Raw genomic sequence first — 20,003 nt, forward strand, 5'->3', positions numbered from 1 at the left:
TGTTGCAGATATCTTTGCATTTTGCATATCACAAACGCTCCACCACAAAACGCGGCAAAGCGTGAACAGTGAAAAATTATAAGAAAAGATGCCATTAACCTTCCTGACACCTCACTCTACCTTCCTGCATAGCATTAACCCCTTCCTGACACCTCACTCTACCTTCCTGCTCAGCCTTAACCCCTTCCTGACACCTCACTCTACCTTTCCGCATAGCATTAACCCCTTCCTGACTCCTCACTCTACCTTCCTGCATAGCATTAACCCCTTCCTGACACCTCACTCTACCTTCCTGCTCAGCCTTAACCCCTTCCTGACACCTCACTCTACCTTTCCGCATAGCATTAACCCCTTCCTGACTCCTCACTCTACCTTTCCGCATAGCATTAACCCCTTCCTGACTCCTTACTCTACCTTCCTGCATAGCATTAACCCCTTCCTGACTCCTCACTCTACTTTCCTGCTCAGCATTAACCCCTTCCTGACACCTCACTCTACCTTTCCGCATAGCATTAACCCCTTCCTGACACCTCACTCTACCTTTCCGCATAGCATTAACCCCTTCCTGACACCTCACTCTACCTTTCCGCATAGCATTAACCCCTTCCTGACTCCTCACTCTACCTTTCCGCATAGCATTAACCCCTTCCTGACACCTTACTCTACCTTCCTGCATAGCATTAACCCCTTCCTGACTCCTCACTCTACTTTCCTGCTCAGCATTAACCCCTTCCTGACACCTCACTCTACCTTTCCGCATAGCATTAACCCCTTCCTGACACCTCACTCTACCTTTCCGCATAGCATTAACCCCTTCCTGACACCTCACTCTACCTTTCCGCATAGCATTAACCCCTTCCTGACACCTTACTCTACCTTCCTGCATAGCATTAACCCCTTCCTGACTCCTCACTCTACTTTCCTGCTCAGCATTAACCCCTTCCTGACACCTCACTCTACCTTTCCGCATAGCATTAACCCCTTCCTGACACCTTACTCTACCTTTCCGCATAGCATTAACCCCTTCCTGACTCCTCACTCTACTTTCCTGCTCAGCATTAACCCCTTCCTGACACCTCACTCTACCTTCCTGCTCAGCCTTAACCCCTTCCTGACACCTCACTCTACCTTCCCGCTCAGCATTAACCCCTTCCTGACACCTTACTCTACCTTCCCGCTCAGCATTAACCCCTTCCTGACACCTCACTCTACCTTTCCGCATAGCATTAACCCCTTTCTGACACCTCACTCTGCCTCTCCGATTATCATTAAAGGACACTCAAGGCGAAAATAAACTGATGAAATAAACAACTATATCTATCTTCCTTCTCCTAAAAATGACTTTGTAAAGAGAACCTGTATTGTTAAAATCACACAAAAGTAAACATACCAGTGTGTTAGGGGACATCTCCTATTACCCTCTGTCACAATTTCGCCGCTCCCCGACGCATTAAAAGTAGTCAAAAACAGTTTTTAAAAGTTTGTTTGTAAACAAACAAAATGGCCACCAAAACAGGAAGTAGGTTGATGTACAGTGTGTCCACACATAGAAAATGCATCCATACACAATCAGGCTGTATACAGCCTTCCGTTTGAATCTCAAGAGATCAGTTGTGTGTTTCTTTCCCCCTGCAGCTCACTGAAGAGTTACAAGCTGATTGTTTCTTCTTGCAGACAGCTCTGCCCGGTTGTCTGTAATTCTGCAGTATGTGACTCATCAGTATGTGAACAGAGAATTTATCCAGCTTGTAAAAGATAAGAGAGCAGAGAAAAGCTGGCTAATGTAAATAACACACACACACAGGGGAGTGTGCATAGAGGGGGCATGCATAGCAGATCACACTGAAGAGTTGGCAGCCTTCCAGACACAGGACCACAAGTCCGACAGGGGAAAGATAAGCTGATTTATTACAGAGATGATGATAGTATAAAGTGCTGCAGTAAGCCAGAGCACATTATAATAGGTTTAGGAACCTGTAGGATGGTAGAAAACACAATGACATTTTTGTTACAGAGTCCCTTTAAGATATTCCACATTTTTATTTTATGTTCAAATCTACTTTTTGAGTTTAATCTGTTTTATTGTTTTTGCTCAATGACACATTCATTAAAGTATGCCAGAGCTAAAATCTATGAACGATTGACCCTTTTTATCTCTTTCCTGCTCTCAGAAGCCATTTTCTGCTAGGAAAGTGTTTATAGTTGGAATTTCTTATCAGTGAGGGTCACACTGTAGTCACTTCCTGTCTGAGTCAGGACTGAGTCAGCCACTTTCATACTTGATGTTTAACTCTTTCAGGCATAGAAAGAAAAAAAGGAACACAGCATAGTTATTTGTGTGCTAGGCACTGTACATACCCATGTCTATCTCATCATGTCACCTCGGGTATACGTTAAAGAAAATGTAACATGTTGTTTAGACACTTTTTTTATTCATGTATTTTATTTTGTTAATGCTAATTTCATTTACCTAATGAAGGGCCCTTTTCCACTACGAAATACAATTGCGCTGCACAACTATGGGTTAATGCTATGCGGAAAGGTGGAGTGAGCTGCCAGGAAGGGGTTAAAGGATACCCGAGGTGACATGTGACATGATGAGATAGACATGGGTATGTACAGTGCTTAGCACATAAATAACTATGCTGTGTCCTTTCTTTTCTTTCTCTGCCTGAAAGAGTTAAATATCAGGTATGTAAGTGGCTGACGCAATCCTGCCTCAAACAGGAAGTGACTACAGTGTGACCCTCACTGATAAGAAATTCCAACTATAAAACACTTTCCTAGCAGAAAATGGCTTCTGAGAGCAGGAAAAAGCTAAAAAGGGTCAATAGTTCATATATTTTAGCTCTGGCATACGTCAATGAATGTATCGTTGAGCCAAAACAATAAAACAGTTAAAACTTAAAAAGTAGATTTAAACATAAAATAAAACTGTGGAATGTCTTAAAAAGTTATTTTTAGGAGAAGGAAGATACAATTGTTTATTTCATTCGTTTATTTTTGCCTGGGGTGTCCTTTAAGGCAGGGAAAGGGTTAAAAATCCCAAAAACTTTTCTCCCCCTAACGAGGCAGCCAGCAACCGTGAAATAATAATAGGCGCTATTAGCAAGGCTCGGTCTCCTGAGGAGGGCAGCCAATTACTTCTCGCGAAGAATGAACAAGGATAATTTAGAAGCCTCTGATTTTTCTCTCCCACACTAGGTGGCCCCATGCCGCGAGAGGAGTGAGGGCGATTTGTACCGCAGCGGTAACTCGTTTCCTTGTTCACATGGCAGCGGCAGAGCCAGCCACGGCACGCCGGTCAGCTGTCCCGTCACAGCCAGTTCCTGGCATCGGATTGGAGGTCTGGGAAATGGCCCTGGCTTTTTTTCCCTCAGATTACATTGAAGAAGGGCGGTGGGCTGGGGTGAGCGTGCGCCAACTATTTCTGCTGTCACAGGGCACGCCACGTGCCGCCAAACCACAGACCTTTGGCGCATATTCAGAGCAGGACTGGTGTGAGCTGCGGCTTAAAGCGGACCTGAACTCGAAACTTCCTCTCAGCTCTAAAAGATAAGCAACAGCAAATAACCTTTAGGGTGTATTCACAGTGGGACGTTGCGTTGTGATGCGGCGTTAACCACTTCATCCCAAAGGGGTTTTTACCCTAACGGACAAGAGCGATTTTCACCTTTCAGTGCTCATCCCTTTCATTTGCCAATAGCTTAATCACTACTAATCACAATGAAATGATCTATATCTTGTTTTTTTCACAACCAATTAGGCTTTTTGGGGTTGATATTTGTTTTCAGTAATTACTTTATTTTCTATGCATTTTAACGGGAAAAACAAGGAAAAAATGAAAAAATATGCTATTTCTCCAATTTCATCCCCTATCGTTTTAATATAAACACTGCTACTGTGCATAAAACCCACACATTTTATCTGCATATTTGTCCTAGTTATCACAAGATTTTAACCACTTTACCCCCGCGCGTACGGATTTCTCCGCCCCTTTTTCCATCCTTTCACCCCCAGGGACGGAGAAATCCGTACTTTGCGCACTCCCGCCGCTGTCCGCGCTCCCGCTCGTAAACACGCCGCCCGCCGCTAGTAAACACGCCGCCGCCCGCTCGCCCAGAGATCAACGAACGGGAAAATCCATTCCCGTTCGTTGATCTAAGCCCCGCAATGATCCGCTGCCGCTCGGCTGAGCATCGCGATCATTGTGAAAAAATAACAAAGTCCCAGCCTCTTTCTACTTCCTGCAAGCGTCCGGAAGGACGCTTGCAGGTCGCATGAAACTAATTGGTAATGTTGCCATCTTGTGGCCAAATAGTAAAACTACACCCTAACCATTTTTTACACACAAATAAACTTGTTTTACACAAAAAATTAACTCCTTACCTCCCACACTCCCCAATTATTTTTTTTTGTAATTAAAAAAAAAAAAAATTTACAATTTTAAAAAAATACATAAATAGTTACCTTAGGGACTGAACTTTTTAAATATTTATGTCAAGAGGGTATAACACTGTTACTTTATAAACTATGGGCTTGTAATTAGGGATGGACGCAAAACTGAAAAAAATGCACCTTTATTTCCAACTAAAATATTGGCGGCAAACATTGTGATAGGGACATAATTTAAACGGTTTTATAACCGGGATAAATAGGCATATACATTTCATGGGTTTTAATTACAGTAGCATGCATTATTTAAAAACTATAAAGGCCGAAAACTGAAAAATAATAAATTTTTTCCCACATTTTTTCCTATTTTCCCATTAAAACACATTTAGAATAAAATTATTCTTGGCATAATGTCCCACCTAAAGAAAGCCTAATTGGTGGCGAAAAAAACAAGATATAGTTCATTTCATTGCGATAAGTAATGATAAAGTTATAGACGAATGAATGGAAGGAGCGCTGAAAGGTGAAAATTGCTCTGGTGGTCAGGGGGTAAAACCCCTCAGTTGGGAAGTGGTTAATTATGTCCCTGGTACAAAGTATGGAGACAATATATTATTTGTAAATAAAGGAGAATTTTTTTTCTTTGGTGTTTTTTTTTTTTTAAACTATTTTCACGTGCAGTGCACAGGAATGCATGCGCGGCAGCGGCACTGTTTGAGTTATAAAAACGTCCTGGAGCCATTAAGAGGCTCTAGCAGGACATCTTTATAAGTCAGCTTGTCATTAAGTGGTTAAAGTCGCAATGCAGCATTACAACGCAAAAAAAAGGGTAGTAACGGACATTAATGTTGCGTTTCCGTGGCATACAGTAGTTACAGTGGAGCATACAGGCAATGAAAAGTATGCCTCTCTGTATCTGTTTAGAGGTGACGCACTGCAAGCAGTGAGTTACCGTAACGCAACATTTACAACGCGACGTTAATGTCACACTGTGACTTTACGCATAGACTTTACATTACAGTGCGTTAACCTGTGTTATAATGACTTTATAACGCAGGACAATAATGTCCCACTTTGAATGTGACCTTAAAGAAAAACATTTCTTTGTTACATATATCACAAAAGAAATACGGATTCCGGAACTCAGAAACAGGATTCTTTTATTTAAGCACGATGCAAAAGCAGGTTACAAAAGGTAAAAAAGAGTCTGTGTCCTTTGTTACAGCTAATACAAATCCTGCAATAAATCTGCAGTGTGGCTTCTTCCTGCTTTCATGGAAGTAGACTAAGGCTTCTTGCACACAGGGACGTTACAGGCGCACATTAGTGCACCTGTAACGCTCCCCCAACGCACAGCAATGTACCACAAGTGGGCTGTTCACACTGCTCACGTTGCGTTACATGTAACGCAGCAAAGTGCTGCATGCAGTACGTTATAGGCGGCTAAGCCACGTTAGACTGTTTGCACATGCTCAGTAACATTGGGGAGGAGGGGAGAGCGGCCGGGCACATGGCTAATTAATATTCACTGCACTCAGTGACGTGCAGTGTTTCCTTCCTGGAGTGGCCGCTCTGTGCGGCGATTGGCCGGGCGGGACCACGTGATGCCGCATGCGTCCAAGAGTACGCATCACGGACGCCAGAGTGAGCTGCACAACGTGGCTCACTCCAACGTCCACACCAGAGAGCACCAGGCGTTGCGTTAGGGGCACATTATGTGCCCTATAACGTCCCCTAAACGCAACGTCCTAGTGTGTAACTAGCCATAGGGTTAACATCTTGTGTTTACAAATGAGCTGCTATGCAGTGATGAGCGATAATACCAATATTCTTTTCTCATTCATTTTTGTGAAAATAATTTTAAATTCGATTTTTGAGTGAAAATTCCATCTAAATTTTTTTTTTTATTTGCGGTAAAAATATCGATTTTTCGAAATGTTGCTTCACAAATTGTGACAAGAATATCATTGTTCTATTTGTTGCGCTTTACAAAAAAATGTTTGTGGTAAAATATTGAGTTTTCGCTGTAAACATATACATTTTTGCCAAAAATCCCCAAAAATGCAAAAATAAAAGCTTATTTTTTTAAAAAATGCATCAAAATCGAAAATTACTTTTTCAATGCAAATATGATGAAAATTTGAAAGAAACACTGCTGCTCTGCCGAGATTCCTGAGCTGACACAGGTGAGAGATCTAATCCCAATTGAAGTTAGTTACAGATGAGGTGGAATTAGACAGGCTAAACTCTCTAAATACATACAGGGTGAATTTCTCTCTCTTTTTTTACTTCTGTCGTGTGCAAGCGTTTAGTACTACTGCGCAGGTGCAGAACTGTCCCGACGATGGGAGCAAAACGGGGGAATGCACCTGGCCAGATTGTGCCTGCACCAATTGGCCTTGCCTAGAAGATTTTCTGAGCCAGTTGCGGGTGAAGGAGGAGGCGACTGAGGACAAGGAGGGAGCGATCAGGCCGGAAGGGGCTGGAGGAAGCCCCAGGTATGTAGGAATTTTTAAAGGGCCCCATCTTAGGTACACTTTAAAGGGTCTGAAGCGTTTTTTTTAATCTCTTTTTATTGAGCAGTCATCTTCAGTATTAAGATCCGAGTTGATTCGCGCATCCCTGCGGCAGAACGAGGTATTTATGCACCTGAAATACCCGGACAAGATTCTGCAAGATTGCAGAATTTTGCTGCCCGGTAGAGGCAGAGCTGTGCGCAGTAGCTCTGCCTTTTACCCAGTGAATCTCTGCTGATCTCCGCCTCTCCCCACCGCTTTCAGTGAAAGAAGACTGAGAGGGGCGGGGAGAGGCGGAGACTAACTGGATAATAGGCAGAGCTACTACGCACAGCTCTGCCTCTACTGGGCAGCAAAATTCTGCAATCTTGCAGAATCTTGCCCGGGTATTTCAGGGGCATAAATACCTCGTTATGCTGCGGGGATGCGTGCGAATCAACTCGGATCTTAATGCTGAAGATGGCTGCTCAATAAAAAGAGATTTAAAAAAAACGCTTCAGACTCCCTTTAAGCTTATCATTCAGGGTTAAAGAGGGACTGTAGTGAAAATAATGTAATGAAAAAATTGCTTTTTTTTTGTACAATATTTATTTATAAATTGTTTAGCCAGTGTTTGCCCATTGTAAAATCTTTCCTCTCCCTGATTTACATTCTGAAATTCTTTTCAAAGTATTCCGAAGCCAGTAAAAATAATGCCAGGTCTCCCAGAATACTCTGGGAGGAGAATCCTGCATTGCTAAACAGCCTCTGCTGAGCATCAATGGAACGGCGGGGTTACATATCATGTAAGGCAGGGGTAGAAAACATAGGGATCGGGAGCCAGATGTGGCCCTTTTGATGGCTACATCTGGCTCACATACAAATCAGTAGGGGTTGATTCACTAAGTTACACTGCTCAAGCAGCGCAGCTTAGTGTGGCAGCGCAAGTTACATTTTTAAAGTAGGCCTGCTACTGCTGTATTATGCACTACTAACTTATTCACGCTCCCCCCAAAACTAATGGCCACTCCATTTGTCCCACTCTGGACCCTGTCAGGTCCAGTGACTTTGTAGGACGAGATCCCCGCACTTTGATTGGCTCAAAAGGCTGTCTGCCACTTGAAAGGCAGCCTATTGGACCAAAGTGTAGGGATGTTGTCCTACAAAGTGAAACAACCCCCAAGTCAGCTAGCTAATTGTACAAGCTATTAGTCGATATTTCTCTTGTCTGGCTCTCGGGGAAATTGTTGATGTCGCTGAAGGCCAAGAGAAGCTGAAGACGTGTCTAACACTTCCGCCGCCCAGGGGGATCAACTGTGTACACATCACCATGGCAACAGGGACGTGAGCCCTCTGCTGCACATGCACAGTGTCCCAGTTTGAAACATATTGGCCTCAATTCACTAAGCTTATCTCCTGTCTTTAATAACGTTTCTAGAGTTATCACCATGGTGATGAGGCATGTCATATTCAGGAAACATTTTACCTCAGGCAAACCTAAAGTTAACTCTTCTGTCTTTAAGTTAACTCTTCAATCCTTAAAATAACTCCAGAGTTAAAGACAGACTGTTTATTAACTGCGTGTGAAAATAACTACAGAGGAGGTAAATTAACTACAGAGGAGGTAAATTAACTCCAGAGGAGGTAAAATAACTACAGAGGAGGTAACTTAAGGAATGAAGAGATAAAATAACTCTCTCACTGTGTGGAGGTAAGTTTTCTCTTGCCTTATTATCTCCAGCATGATCTAAGCTTATCTCCTGTCTTTAATAACATTTCTATGGTTATCACCATGGTGATAACGCATGTAGTATTCAGGAAACATTTTACCTCAGGCAAACCTAAAGTTAACTCTTCTGTCTTTAGGTTAACTCTTCAATCCTTAAAATAACTCCAGAGTTAAAGACAGGCTGTTTATTAACTGCGTGTGAAAATAACTACAGAGGAGGTAAATTAACTACAGAGGAGGTAAATTACCTACAGAGGAGGTAAATTAACTACAGAGGAGGTAACTTGCCTACAGAAGAGGTAACTTAAGGAATAAAGAGATAAAATAACTCTCTCACTGTGTGGAGGTAAGTTTTCTCTTGCCTTATTATCTCCAGCATGATCTAAGCTTATCTCCTGTCTTTAATAACATTTCTATAGTTATCACCATGGTGATAAGGCATGTAGTATTCAGGAAACATTTTACCTCAGGCAAACCTAAAGTTAACTCTTCTGTCTTTAAGTTAACTCTTTAATCCTTAAAAGAACTCCAGAGTTAAAGACAGGCTGTTTATTAAGTGTGTGTGAAAATATCTACAGAGGAGGTAAAATAACTACAGAGGAAGTAACTTAACTACAGAGGAGGTAACCAGTGGCGTAGCTAGGGAGTTGTGGGGCCCCGATGCAGTTTTACATGGGGCCCCCCAAGCACTCTATACATAACAATTGATACGGTGCACCAAAACCTGCCAATGGCAACTACAGTGTCTGAGGTGCAAGAAGGGGATGGGGAGCAGTTAGTTAGTGATTAGCACTATTCAAAGTATCTGTAGAAGTGATTATTATGTGCACAGGACCAATAGAGAGCTAATACTGTAGTTGAGAGAGGGCCCTTCGGGGACCCCTCTTGCCCAAGGGCCCCGATGCGGTCGCTACCTCTGCACCCCCTATTGCTACGCCTCTGGAGGTAACTTAAGGAATGAAGAGATAAGATACCTCTCTCACTGTGTGGTGGCAAGCTTCCTCTTGCCTTATCTCCAGCATGATCGGATGGCCCATACTCACGGGCAACTTTTTGTGCCTGTCGCCAGCACACGTGAGCGTGTGGGCGACAGTTCCTCTCCAGGTCCCTCCGCGTACACACGCGGAAGAGGGACCAGCGGCTCAACGGAAGCTGTCGCCGACATTCCTCCTCTCCCCGCCGGAAGCTCCGTATACCTCAATGGAGGTTGCTGTCGCTAGTCCGTGTACTCACGTGGACTAGCGACAGTTGCGGCGGAGTTGCGGCGGCGACTGTCGCCAGGCGATTGACCGCGCCAATCGCCTGGCGACATCAGCGACGGGCGACGGTTCGGGGTGCGCGCCCATGCAACGACCCATACTCACGGGCGACAATTGTAGCCCGTGAGTATGGGCCATTAGTGAATTGAGGCCATTGTATGGCTCTCACAGAATTACATTTTAAGATATGTGGTGTTTATGGCTCTCCAAGCCAAAGAGGTTCCTGACCTCTGATGTAAGGCTAGGTTCACAGTGTAAGTAGCATTGCATCCCTTGGGACAGGAGGATCGCAGCGGAATGGAAAAGTGGCGCTGAATTTTATTTGCACATTGCACGTCGCATACAGTGAATCATACAGTCAATGAAAAGTATGCTTCACAGTACTGTTAATGTGGGTGTTGTATGGTAAACGCACTGCATGCAGTGTATCGTGATAGTGCATTCCGTCAGACCGCACTGTGAACATCACAACTGCAGCGCAACGTTCTACGTTACAATGCATAACTGTAACGACGCACCGTAATGGCCCACTGTGAATCCAGCCTTAGGCCTTGTTCACACTATACACATTACAGTTCCAATTTTGGCAACACGTATGGTGAGCATTTAGCAAGACCATCAGATCTGCATGGACTGCACTTAGTGTTGGGCGACCACCTGGATGTTCGGGTTCGCGAACGTTCGCCGAACATAGCCGCGATGTTCGGGTGTTCGCGCCGAACTCCGAACATAATGGAAGTCAATGGGGACCCGAACTTTCGTGCTTTGTAAAGCCTCCTTACATGCTACATACCCCAAATTTACAGGGTATGTGCACCTTGGGAGTGGGTACAAGAGGAAAAAAAATTAGCAAAAAGAGCTTATAGTTTTTGAGAAAATCGATTTTAAAGTTTCAAAGGGAAAACTGTCTTTAAAATGCGGGAAATGTCTGTTTTCTTTGCACAGGTAGCATGCATTTTGCCGCCATGCAGTCATAAATGTAATAAAGATAAAGATAAGAGGTTCCATAAACAGGGACCGGCAACGCTAACCCAGCAGCAGCACACGTGATGGAACAGGAGGAGGCGCAGGAGGAGAAGGCCACGCTTTGAGACACAACAACCCAGGCCTTGCATGAGGACAAGAAGCGTGTGGATAGCATGCTTTTTGCCGCCATGCAGTCATAAATGTAATAAAGATAAGAGGTTCCATAAACAGGGACCGGCAACGCTAACCCAGCAGCAGCACACGTGATGGAACAGGAGGAGGCGCAGGAGGAGAAGGCCATGCTTTGAGACACAACAACCCAGGCCTTGCATGAGGACAAGAAGCGTGCGGATAGCATGCATTTTGCCGCCATGCAGTCATAAATGTAATAAAGATACCGTATATACTCGCAAGCAAGCCGAATTTTTGACCCCCCAAAAGTGGGCCAAAAGTTGGGGGGTCGGCTTGCTTGCGAGTCGTGGGTGGGTGGGTGGATAGGTGCTGTCCCTCCCCGCTCCCCCCGCGGCCACCGCTGCTATTACCTTAGGCGGCGCCGCTTCCTCTATCCCCGTCCTCCTCCGGTAACTAATTCACAGCAGCGCGCCGCTCGCTGCTGTGATGACGCAGGAAACCATAGAGAGCGGTTCCCATAGTAACGGCATCGCCGCTACAGGAAGCCGCTCTCTATGGTTTCCTCGTCATCACAGCAGCGAGAGGCGCGCTGCTGTGAATTAGTTAGTTACCGGAGCAGGACGGGGATAGAGGAAGCGGCGCCGCCTAAGGTAATAGCAGCGGTGGCCGCGGGGGGAGCGGGGAGGGACAGCACCCATCCACCCACCCACCCATACTGGGGCACTATGCTAGCTATATGGGGCACTATACAAGCTATAATGGGGCACTATACAAGCTATAATGGGGCACTATACTAGCTATAATGGGGCACTATACTAGCTATAATGGGGCACTATACTAGCTATACTGGGGGCACTATACTAGCTATACTGGGGGCACTATACTAGCTATAATGGGGCACTATACTGGGGGCACTATACTAGCTATAATGGGGCACTATACTAGCTATAATGGGGCACTATACTGAGCACTATACTAGCTATACTGGGGGCACTATACTAGCTATAATGGGGCACTATACTAGCTATACTGGGGGCACTATACTAGCTATACTGGGGGCACTATACTAGCTATACTGGGGGCACTATACTAGCTATACTGGGGGCACTATACTAGCTATACTGGGGGCACTATACTAGCTATAATGGGGCACTATACTGAGCACTATACTAGCTAAACTGGGGCACTTCACTAGCTATACTGAGCACTATACTAGCTACACTGAGCACTATACTAGCTATACTGAGCACTATACTGAGCACTATACTAGCTATACTGAGCACTATACTAGCTATACTGAGCACTATACTAGCTACACTGAGCACTATACTAGCTATACTGAGCACTATACTGAGCACTATACTAGCTATACTGAGCACTATACTAGCTATACTGAGCACTATACTAGCTATACTGGGGCATTTTACTAGCTATACTGAGCACTACCTACCTATACTGAGCACTATACTAGCTAAACTGGGGCACTTCACTAGCTATAATGAGCACTGTACTAGCTATACTGAGCACTATACTAGCTATAATGAGCACTATACTAGCTATACTGAGCACTATACTAGCTATACTGAGCACTATACTAGCTATACTGGGGCATTTTACTAGCTATACTGAGCACTACCTACCTATACTGGGCACTATACTAGCTATACTGGGACATACTGGGGGGATCACGCGGCCAGCGTTTCCTACCCCCGGCTTACATGAGGGTCAATAATTTTTTCCTGTTTTTTGGGGTAAAAGTGGGGGGGTCGGCTTACATGCGGGTCGGCTTGCTTGCGAGTATATACGGTAAGAGGTTCCATAAACAGGGACCGGCAACGCTAACCCAGCAGCAGCACACGTGATGGAACAGGAGGAGGCACAAGGCCACGCTTTGAGACACAACAACCCAGGCCTTGCATGAGGACAAGAAGCGTGCGGATAGCATGCTTTTTGCCGCCATGCAGTCATAAATGTAATAAAGATAAGAGGTTCCATAAACAGGGACCGGCAACGCTAACCCAGCAGCAGCACACGTAATGGAACAGGAGGAGGCGCAGGAGGAGAAGGCCACGCTTTGAGACACAACAACCTAGGCCTTGCATGAGGACAAGAAGCGTGCGGATAGCATGCTTTTTGCCGCCATGCAGTCATAAATGTAATAAAGATAAGAGGTTCCATAAACAGGGACCGGCAACGCTAACCCAGCAGCAGCACACGTGATGGAACAGGAGGAGGCGCAGGAGGAGAAGGCCACGCTTTGAGACACAACAACCCAGGCCTTGCATGAGGACAAGAAGCGTGCGGATAGCATGCATTTTGCCGCCATGCAGTCATAAATGTAATAAAGATAAGAGGTTCCATAAACAGGGACCGGCAACGCTAACCCAGCAGCAGCACACGTGATGGAACAGGAGGAGGCGGAAGGCCACGCTTTGAGACACAACAACCCAGGCCTTGCATGAGGACAAGAAGCGTGCGGATAGCATGCTTTTTGCCGCCATGCAGTCATAAATGTAATAAAGATAAGAGGTTCCATAAACAGGGACTGGCAATGCTAACCCAGCAGCAGCACATGTGATGGAACAGGAGGAGGCGCAGGAGGAGAAGGCCACGCTTTGAGACACAACAACCCAGGCCTTGCATGAGGACAAGAAGCGTGCGGATAGCATGCTTTTTGCCGCCATGCAGTCATAAATGTAATAAAGATAAGAGGTTCCATAAACAGGGACCGGAAACGCTAACCCAGCAGCAGCACACGTGATGGAACAGGAGGAGGCGCAGGAGGAGAAGGCCACGCTTTGAGACACAACAACCCAGGCCTTGCATGAGGACAAGAAGCGTGCGGATAGCATGCATTTTGCCGCCATGCAGTCATAAATGTAATAAAGATAAGAGGTTCCATAAACAGGGACCGGCAACGCTAACCCAGCAGCAGCACACGTGATGGAACAGGAGGAGGCGCAGGAGGAGAAGGCCACGCTTTGAGACACAACAACCCAGGCCTTGCATGAGGACAAGAAGCGTGCGGATAGCATGCTTTTTGCCGCCATGCAGTCATAAATGTAATACAGATAAGAGGTTCAATAAACAGGGACCGGAAACGCTAACCCATCACAGATGGTCATTGTTCATGTTACTTGGTTGGGGTCCACTAGTGTTGCATAGTCGTTTCCAATCCAGGATTGATTCATTTTCATTTGAGTCAGACGGTCTGCATTTTCTGTGGAGAGGCGGATACGCCGATCTGTGACGATGCCTCCGGCAGCACTGAAACAGCGTTCCGACATAACGCTGGCTGCCGGGCAAGCCAGCACCTCTATTGAGTACATTGCCAGTTCGTGCCAGGTGTCTAGCTTCGATACCCAATAGTTGAAGGGTGCAGATGGATTGTTCAACACAGCTACGCCATCTGACATGTAGTCCTTGACCATCTTCTCCAGGCGATCGGTGTTGGAGGTGGATCTGCACGCTTGCTGTTCTGTGGGCTGCTGCATGGGTGTCAGAAAATTTTCCCACTCCAAGGACACTGCCGATACCATTCCCTTTTGGGCACTAGCTGCGGCTTGTGTTGTTTGCTGCCCTCCTGGTCGTCCTGGGTTTGCGGAAGTCAGTCTGTCGGCGTACAACTGGCTAGAGGAGGGGGAGGATGTCAATCTCCTCTCTAAAGTCTCCACAAGGGCCTGCTGGTATTCTTCCATTTTGACCTGTCTGACTCTTTCTTCAAGCAGTTTTGGAACATTGTGTTTGTACCGTGGATCCAGAAGGGTATAAACCCAGTAATTGGTGTTGTCCAGAATGCGCACAATGCGTGGGTCGCGTTCAATACAGTCTAGCATGAATTGAGCCATGTGTGCCAGAGTCCTGCCAGAATCCTCATCATCCTCTTGTGAGCGTTGTGATAGTTGTTATGATGCATCATAGTCGTCACCTTCTTCCTGGTCTGCTTCTGCTGACCATTCGCGCTGAATTGTGGAAGTCCAACGTGCACCGCTCTGGTCCTCGTCAGTGGTGGCATGAAATTCCTGCTCTAACTCCAGCTGTTCCTCCTCCTCTTCTTCGTCATAGCTGCTGGGGCCAGCGTTTCCTGAGGCAGATGGCCTGATGTTGGTACCATCACGCTGATCGTTTTCTCCTTCAGATTCCCCCAGTTGCATCATGACAGCTGTTTCCTTGATTTTCAACATTGACTTCTTCAGTAAACACAGCAGTGGTATGGTAATGCTGACTGAAGAGTTGTCACTGCTCACAAGCAACGTGGATTGCTCAAAATTTTGGAGGACTTGGCAGAGGTCCAACATTTTGGCCCAATCGGATCCACAGAAGCTTGGCAGCTGTCCGGATGCGTCTCGGTACTGCGCCGTCATGTACTGGACCACTGCACTCTTCTGCTCGCAAAAGCGGGCTAGCATATGCAGCGTAGAATTCCAGCGCGTAGGGACATCACACAGCAAGCGATGGTGGGGGAGATTGAAGCGCTCCTGCATCTTGGCGAGTGCCCCCGAAGCAGTACTGGAATTTCTACAATGTTTGGCCACTCGTCGCACCTTCAACAGAAGATCGGCCACGCCTGGGTATGTCCTCAGGAACCGCTGAACTACTAGGTTCATCACGTGCACCAGGCAAGGGATGTGTGTCAGCTTAGCCAACCTTAAAGCGCGAATGAGATTACTCCCATTATCACACACAACCATGCCCGGTTTCAGGTCCAGCGGTGCCAGCCACAAATCCGTCTGTTCCTTTATTCCCCTCCAAATTTCCTCCCCTGTGTGCTGCTTATCCCCAAGGCAGATCAGCTTCAGCAATGCTTGCTGACGCATGCCAACAGCTGTGCTGCACTGCTTCCACGATCCTACTGCTGCTGGGTTAGCGTTTCCGGATGAGGTACAGCTTTGAGATGCGTTGGAGGAGAAGGAGTCAGAGAGGTAGGTGCTGCTGTTGTTATCCAGTGGGAAGGACGGCGGTGCAGTTGTTTGCGGCGTGGGCAACACCCGCGCCGTAGCAGGTGAGGAATCGCTGCCAGGCTCCACAAGGTTCACCCAGTGCGCTGTAAGGGAGATGTATCGACCCTGGCCGAACGCACTCATCCAGGTGTCAGTGGTGAGGTGAACCTTGCAGGCAACGGCATTCTTCAAGCTTCGGGTTATTTTGCTAACCACGTGCTCATGCAACTCAGGCACTGCAGAGCGCGCAAAGTGGTAGCGGCTGGGAACCATGTAACGTGGGATGGCCACTGACATCATGCCCTTGAAGCTGTTTGTCTCCACCACTCGATATGGCAGCATTTCGCAGGCCAGAAGCTTGGCTATGCTGGCAGTTACTGCCACGGCCCGGGGGTCATTTGCTGGCAATTTCCTCTTGCGCTCAAGCATCTCCGAGACAGACAACTGAACCGTAGGGCTGCACACTGAACGGCTGTTGGTTGTTGTGTTTGATGACTGGGAGACCTCAAGAGCACTATTCCGGAAAGTGACAGTGTCAGCGTCGTCTGATGTTTGTGAATGTTGTTGTGAACCACGCAATGGCTGGGCTACTGCTGCTGCTGAGGCGGGTCTGGTGGTGAGTCTGGTGACCCCAAGGGAGGCAGTGTTGCTGCTGGTACCCTGTCCTGGCGGCCACAGAGTGGGATGTTTGGATACCATGTGGCGGGTCATGCTGGTGGTGGAGAGGTTGTTAATATGTTTCCCCCTGCTCAGGCGGGTCTTGCACACCTTGCAAATCACCATGGTACCATCCTCACTGCAGTCTTCAAAGAAAGGCCAGACTTTGGAGCACCTGCCTTGCTGGCGATTTCTGTTTGCGCCTCTTTTGCGTCTCACTTGAATTTCCACGCTTGTGGTGCCTGAAATTTCGCGCCGCCTACCTTGTGGCACAAGGCGAACTCGTGCAGCAGTGGGTTCTTCAACAGACTCATCTGTGCTGCTGCTACGACGGCGATGTTCTCCTTCACATACAAAATCTGGGTCTCTGTCAACATTGTCCATACCCTCCTCCTCTTCCATCTCCTCAAACTCGTCATATGTGATTGTGGGCCGCCGCCGTGGAGTAGAGCTCCCCACAACAACCTCTGCGCAGCACACTTCAAGATCTTCTCGCCCGACCTCCTGCAATTGAAACCCCTCCTGCCCAACTTGCTCTGGGATTTGGGTTTCAAAGTCCTCCTCGGACTCGCCTTGCATTTCAGTGCGCGGTGCATTTCCCACAGTCAATGGTTGTGAATCCGGGCACAAAATTTCTGGCTGTTCCATTGACCTTTGAAAGGTGGAAGTTTGTTGGGCTGGGAATAGCTCCTGCGAATACCCCATTGTGTCCTGAGGAAAGTCTTCGGACTGGTTATTTGGCAGTTGTGTGCGTGGTGTCGCTGCCGGTTGTGTCAGCTTTGTGCCCACTGGCTCCTTGTAACTGGCTGAGGACTCGGACCTCGTGCGTGATGTGCTGGTGCTGCTTAACCCACTGCTGGACGCTTGAGAGGTCATCCAATTAATTATCTGGTCCTGTTCTTTTGGATTTGTGAGGGTTGATTTCCTGGACAACATCGGCGGTATTGAGTGGGTTTTCTTCGGTGCTCCACTGTGGCCTGTACGTGAGCCATCAGGGGGAACACCTCTTCCCTTGCCCCTCCCTCTTTCACAGGATTTCTTCTTCATTTCACTTATCCTTAAAGTACACGCTGACTGGCAGCAGTACAGTGGCAGTACAGAAATGCTATACAGTGGCGGGTGAGCGGTGTACTACTATTCCCAGCAGCGACACAGAGCACAATGCTATACAGTGGTGGGTGAGCGGTGTACTACTGTTCCCAGCAGCGACACAGAGCACAATGCTATACAGTGGTGGGTGAGCGGTGTACTACTATTCCCAGCAACGACACAGAGCACAATGCTATACAGTGGTGGGTGAGCGGTGTACTACTATTCCCAGCAGCGACACAGAGCACAATGCTATACAGTGGTGGGTGAGCTGTGTACTACTATTCCCAGCAGCGACACAGAGCACAATGCTATACAGTGGTGGGTGAGCGGTGTACTACTGTTCCCAGCAGAGACACAGAGTGGCAGTAAACACAATGCTATACAGTGGTGGGTGAGCGGTGTACTACTGTTCCCAGCAGCGACACAGAGTGGCAGTAAACACAATGCTATATAGTGTGGCTGAGCAGTGTACTACTGTTCCCAGCAGCGACACAGAGCAAAATGCTATACAGTGGTGGGTGAGCGGTGTACTACTGTTCCCAGCAGAGACACAGAGTGGCAGTAAACACAATGCTATACAGTGGTGGGTGAGCGGTGTACTACTGTTCCCAGCAGCGACACAGAGTGGCAGTAAACACAATGCTATATAGTGTGGCTGAGCGGTGTACTACTATTCCCAGCAGCGACACAGAGCACAATGCTATACAGGGTGAGCGGTGTACTACTGTTCCCAGCAGCGACACAGGGTGGCAGTAAACACAATGCTATATAGTGTGGCTGAGCGGTGTACTACTATTCCCAGCAGCGACACAGAGCACAATGCTATACAGGGTGAGCGGTGTACTACTGTTCCCAGCAGACACACAGAGTGGCAGTAAACACAATGCTATATAGTGTGGGTGAGCGGTGTACTACTATTCCCAGCAGCGACACAGAGCACAATGCTATACAGTGGTGGGTGAGCGGTGTACTACTATTCCCAGCAGCGACACAGAGCACAATGCTATACAGTGGTGGGTGAGCTGTGTACTACTGTTCCCAGCAGAGACACAGAGTGGCAGTAAACACAATGCTATATAGTGTGGCTGAGCGGTGTACTACTGTTCCCAGCAGCGACACAGAGCACAATGCTATACAGTGGTGGGTGAGCGATGTACTACTGTTCCCAGCAGAGACACAGAGTGACAGTAAACACAATGCTATATAGTGTGGCTGAGCGGTGTACTACTGTTCCCAGCAGCGACACAGAGCACAATGCTATACAGTGGTGGGTGAGCGGTGTACTACTGTTCCCAGCAGAGACACAGAGTGGCAGTAAACACAATGCTATACAGTGGTGGGTGAGCGATGTACTACTGTTCCCAGCACTGACACAGAGTGGCAGTAAACACAATGCTATATAGTGTGGCTGAGCGGTGTACTACTATTCCCAGCAGCGACACAGAGCACAATGCTATACAGGGTGAGCGGTGTACTACTGTTCCCAGCAGAGACACAGAGTGGCAGTAAACACAATGCTATACAGTGGTGGGTGAGCGGTGTACTACTGTTCCCAGCAGCGACACAGAGTGGCAGTAAACACAATGCTATATAGTGTGGGTGAGCGGTGTACTACTATTCCCAGCAGCGACACAGAGCACAATGCTATACAGGGTGAGCGGTGTACTACTGTTCCCAGCAGAGACACAGAGTGGCAGTAAACACAATGCTATATAGTGTGGGTGAGCGGTGTACTACTATTCCCAGCAGCGACACAGAGCACAATGCTATACAGGGTGAGCGGTGTACTACTGTTCCCAGCAGAGACACAGAGTGGCAGTAAACACAATGCTATATAGTGTGGGTGAGTGGTGTACTACTATTCCCAGCAGCGACACAGAGCACAATGCTATACAGGGTGAGCGGTGTACTACTGTTCCCAGCAGAGACACAGAGTGGCAGTAAACACAATGCTATATAGTGTGGGTGAGCGGTGTACTACTATTCCCAGCAGCGACACAGAGCACAATGCTATACAGGGTGAGCGGTGTACTACTGTTCCCAGCAGACACACAGAGTGGCAGTAAACACAATGCTATATAGTGTGGCTGAGCGGTGTACTACTATTCCCAGCAGCGACACAGAGCACAATGCTATACAGGGTGAGCGGTGTACTACTGTTCCCAGCAGACACACAGAGTGGCAGTAAACACAATGCTATATAGTGTGGCTGAGCGGTGTACTACTATTCCCAGCAGCGACACAATGACTGGGGGGACCCTGGCTAGCCTGGCTGGAGAGAGAACTACCCTGCCTGCCTACCCAAAGCTAAACCCACAGACAAATGGCAGAGAAATGA

General features: G+C 47.2%; 1 protein-coding gene across 1 annotated transcript in view; it reads right to left on the minus strand.

Moving 5' to 3' along the window:
• The window catches only part of LOC137532095 (perilipin-3-like), a 150,906-nt gene that overhangs the window by 107,210 nt on the left and 23,693 nt on the right, over positions 1-20,003 (minus strand). The gene's annotated exons all lie outside the window — the stretch shown is intronic.

The sequence above is a fragment of the Hyperolius riggenbachi genome, chromosome 9 (genome assembly GCF_040937935.1).
Source record: "Hyperolius riggenbachi isolate aHypRig1 chromosome 9, aHypRig1.pri, whole genome shotgun sequence".
NCBI classification, from domain to species: domain Eukaryota; kingdom Metazoa; phylum Chordata; class Amphibia; order Anura; family Hyperoliidae; genus Hyperolius; species Hyperolius riggenbachi.